We start from the raw sequence: 4,280 nt of genomic DNA on the forward strand, positions 1-4,280 counted from the left end.
TGGCCGGTCCTTCGCTGGTCCTTGGCTGGTCCTTGGCTGGTCCTTGGCTGGTCCTTGGCTGGTCCTTGGCTGGTCCATGGCCAGCCAAGAACCAGCCAAGGACCAGCCAAGGGCCAGCCAAGAACCATCACCTCTTCGCTGGAGTGTTTTGCCTGTTTTGGGTACTCTAACCCCTCAGAGTTTTTGCTGGGTTAATTTGTGATCTTTTCAAGTTTATTCATGCGCTTACCTTTTTTTTTTGTCCTTGTGAATCTCAGGCAGGAAACCGTCAGATATTATGGGATATTTTTGAGTCCTCCCAGCCCTGGAAGAAATCCTCTCGAGACGCAGAGAGTTCCACAACTCCTCTCCTCCGAGCACTGACCTTCATCAAAATCAGTTGACAGTCTGCTCCGCTGCTCCTCTGTGTTATCATAAACGTACCCGTCTGCTCTCCAACACCTCGTCCATTTTAGCCAGCCAACGCCTTCCACCGCCCCACAATCTGGAACCACATACTTCCCTCTAATTCTGGCAGCCAGTACAAGCAAGAACAGAGCATCAGTCTTCTGCATTTTCTCCGGCAACTGTGATCTCACCTTTTCTCTCTCCTTATGTGCAGTTGCTCCTGGCCTTAGGTCCCTCCAAGCAGTGTTAATCTGGTTTCTGTGTTTTTAAACATTCTCACTTTATCAATCCCTCCGTGATTGTTTGGGGCAAAAGATATAAATCCCATCATGACAATTTCATATTTGAACATCAAATGATCTTGTGGGGGGGGGGGGGGGGGGGGGGTCATAGAATAGAATAGGACTTTATTGATCTAACAACGGAGAAATTCACTTGTGACACCAGCTCTTACAAACAAACAAGAGATGCAGAAAGGAGGGAAAGGTGCATGAAGAATATATAGTGCATCTAGATATATGCAGTGGATGGTAAATTAAACGAGGATTTAAGTAGACTTATATAGGCTATCACCTCCCATATAGCTAAAACCCTGCTCCTGAGCATATGCTGCATACCAAAACCCCCATTCCTTGGTCAAACAGGATTGTCTGTTCCAAGGAGATAAACCTCCCAGAGATCAGTAGCTGGAAGACATCTGGTCTCCTCCTTAATGTGTGTAGCAGATAACATCCTTAAAAATGTAAAAAAATAAAAATAAAAAAAAAGGTGGGGTTTTGGAAAAAGAGGTTACAGCAAACTGACCCTAAAATACATTCTTGGTTTCAGCATTATTCATCCTAGAATCATTTTTAATAAATGGAGAGAAAAAAGTGTAGGGAAAGGGGCTTTATTGTTTAAATTTTTGTTGCAGAAGTTCATGATATTTCTGTGTCTAGAATAGATGCAAAGGCTCTGGGTTATTGATTAAATCTGGCCACATGTCAAGCCATGTGGTCAGATGAGACCAAAATAAACTTTTTTGTCATAATTCCACTGACAGTATTCGGAGGAAGAAGTAAGATGAGTAAAATCCCAAGAACGCCATGGAGCATGGGAGTGGTAATGTCATGCTTTGGCAATGTTTTTCTGCACATGTTTTTCTGCACACTGGGGCCAAGTATTGCAATGGCTCTGAAAGAAACAAATCAAGGTTCCAGCGTGGCCTAGCCAGTCTCCAGACCTAAATCCAATAGGGAATCTTTGGAGGGAGCTCAAAGTCCATGTTTCTCAGCGACAACGCAGAAACGTGACTAATCTAGAGAATATCTGTGTGAAGGAGTGGGCCAAAATCCCTCCTGAAATGTGTGCAAACATGATGAAAAACTACAGGAAACGTTGACCTCTGGAATCGCAAACAAAGGCTACTGTACCAAATATTAACATTGATTTTCTCAGATGTTCAAATACTTAGTTGCAGCTTCATCATACAAATAAATAGTAACCTAATCAATAACCTGACAGTAACCTAGGAAACAGTGGTCTCAGCTCTTTTCATGTCCTTGACCAGCTCCTTCCATGTAGTTCTTGGCTGATTTCTAACCTTTGTTAGCAACACTGAGACCCCATGAGGTGAGATCTTAACTTTTTGAAATTTCAAAAATCTTTTGATATTCATCTTCTTGCAACCAATATTTTTATGCTTTCAGATAAAAAACTCTGATAGCTGTTGTTTTAAGTTATATTTTCGAGAATACAATGTTCCACTGCAGACCAGCTGTTCAGCAATGCTGAAAGTGTCAAACATTTTCCTTATCACAAAAAGATGAGGCTGGGTCACTGAAATTGTGATAATAATCTTTACTTATTTCTTGAAGTTGCTACTATACTTTCAAAGATCCACTATATTATTCAGAGCACCAATGTTTTCTGAATCTCTAGCAGCAGGTGCTCTAGCACCACCTGCTGGAGAGATGTAGGGCTGTGGGACTCTGATTCAATCTCACACATTAATGGGTCTCCTTGCCAGTCTGTGAGGCAGACACCCTGTCTACTTTAAAGGCTAGGCTTAAAACTTTATTTTTTTATAAAGCTTAAAATCAAAGTAGCTCAAGTTATCCTCAGCTATCTCTGTAGTTATGTCGCTATAGGCTGATCATTCTGCTTCTTTCTACCTCTATTCTCCTCTTCTGCAGTATTTGTTAAGTTCCACTCAGATTTATGTTCTCTCCACTTCTCCTGTCATAGGAGCTTCATCTGGTTTGTTCCTGTTTTGGTTGTGATTCCATCCTGGAGAGAAATATCAGCAGTGCTACTGCCATCAACAGCTTTGTTTATAGCTGATAGAGATTGGCCTGTTTTTCAGTGTAGTCCTGTTTCTCTGACTGTGACTGACTGGATGTGCTCTCTTCATCCTGTGACATTGAAGGTGGCTCGGAGCTCATCTGCCTGGCTGTGTGTTTCCTGGACAGGGCCACTCATGGAGCTGGTTGACAGTTGCCTTTTTTTTAAATCTCTGCTTATTTTCTATGTCTGCTTCTGTCTCCTTGAACCCGTCGGCCTTGGCAGATGGCCACTCACACTGAGGTTGGTTCTGCTGGAAGTTTAAAGGGAATTTTCCTCTCTACTGTCACTACAATTATGCTTGGTATGAGGGATTGCTGCAGGGTCAATGAGTCGATGCAACCAGCTGGTTTTCCTTAGATAGAAAACTTTAAACCAATCTGACTGGATGATCTGGTTAAAGTGTCTCATAAAATACCTTAAGATCAAGTATTTTATGAACTGGCTTGGTGGAGGAGTATGGTCTGTAGCAGGCTGACCTCTAGGAGAGGAAGCAGTGGCGTCAGATTGACTTGTCCTGGAGAAAGTGGCAGCATCAGATTAACCCGTTGGGGCAGAAGGGGTGTTTCTGCAGGAGACACTGCAGAGTATGAGGAAGAAGTGGAATCCAGTTACATGTGATGTGATTAGTGATGATCGAGGTGGAGGAGGCTTATTGAAAAGCTGAGCAACAGCAGCTTCTTCATTCAAGTCCACCTCTTAAAAAAATGTCCAATAATCCTGAAGCAAAAAAAAACAACAACACAGGATTACTCTGATGGTTTGCTCTGCTGGGCCCATTTTTCAGCTGGATCCTACTGTCAGGTTTTTGGATGTAGCTGTGGACCCCAATGCAGAGTAGAAGTGGCAGGGATGATTTCTTGCAAAGTTTAATGAAAAAGAAAAAATGCAAAATCCATATTCCGTTACTGATCGACAAGAAAACTCAAGAACTAAAAAACTAAAAGACACCAGGGAGGAATAAAGCAAAAGAATGGTGAGGATCCAGCCAAGAGTAACCCAACAAGTGGTGTGTATATATATATGGGTGACAGAATCAATGGGACAACTAAGTAGCTGAGAAGGAGCAGGTGTGGACAAAACTAACTAGAAGGAGCTAAGGGAAAGGAAAGGACACTAGCTGAGAAAACAAACAAATTTTATCAATCTAGAGATCACAGAAGGAAAGTGGTGGCACCCGGTTGTGTCACCACTTTCCGTTACACCTAGGAGGCGATCCCCAGACCCCCCAGCATGGGAAGGGGTCACACCGGGGGTCTGGGGATCTCCTCCTGGGTCTGAGAGTCTGTTACCCATAAAGCATAGGTCATGGATTAGCAGACCGTGATCTGGCCCTGGACCCACCCTCTGGCTAATCCAGACCCATCCTGATTAACATTTATAAATTACCGCGTGTTGTCCGATGACAGTGTCTAATTTCACTCGCGCTGCTTCTCCTGTTAATATGGTAAAGCTGTCCGGAGCACTGGCACCAGGATAAAAATTCCAATGAGCTGCTGTCAGTCTGGGTTGCTGCTGCTGCTACTTTTAGACACAGCAGGCAAACTTGTGGCAAGCCGGGCGATGGGAAA

At 43.3% G+C, this 4,280-nt stretch overlaps 1 long non-coding RNA gene across 1 annotated transcript; it reads right to left on the bottom strand.

Moving 5' to 3' along the window:
- Window positions 1–238: 238 nt before the first annotated feature.
- LOC119791775 lies at window positions 239–713 on the bottom strand. The gene is made up of 2 exons (XR_005281901.1): window positions 579–713; window positions 239–484 (listed from the first exon to the last, which is right to left on the bottom strand). It is a non-coding gene; the product is annotated as an uncharacterized LOC119791775 (long non-coding RNA).
- Between the last annotated feature and the right edge of the window lie 3,567 nt (window positions 714–4,280).

This window comes from Cyprinodon tularosa, unplaced genomic scaffold, assembly GCF_016077235.1.
Source record: "Cyprinodon tularosa strain WSP-4 unplaced genomic scaffold, ASM1607723v1 ctg40, whole genome shotgun sequence".
NCBI classification, from domain to species: domain Eukaryota; kingdom Metazoa; phylum Chordata; class Actinopteri; order Cyprinodontiformes; family Cyprinodontidae; genus Cyprinodon; species Cyprinodon tularosa.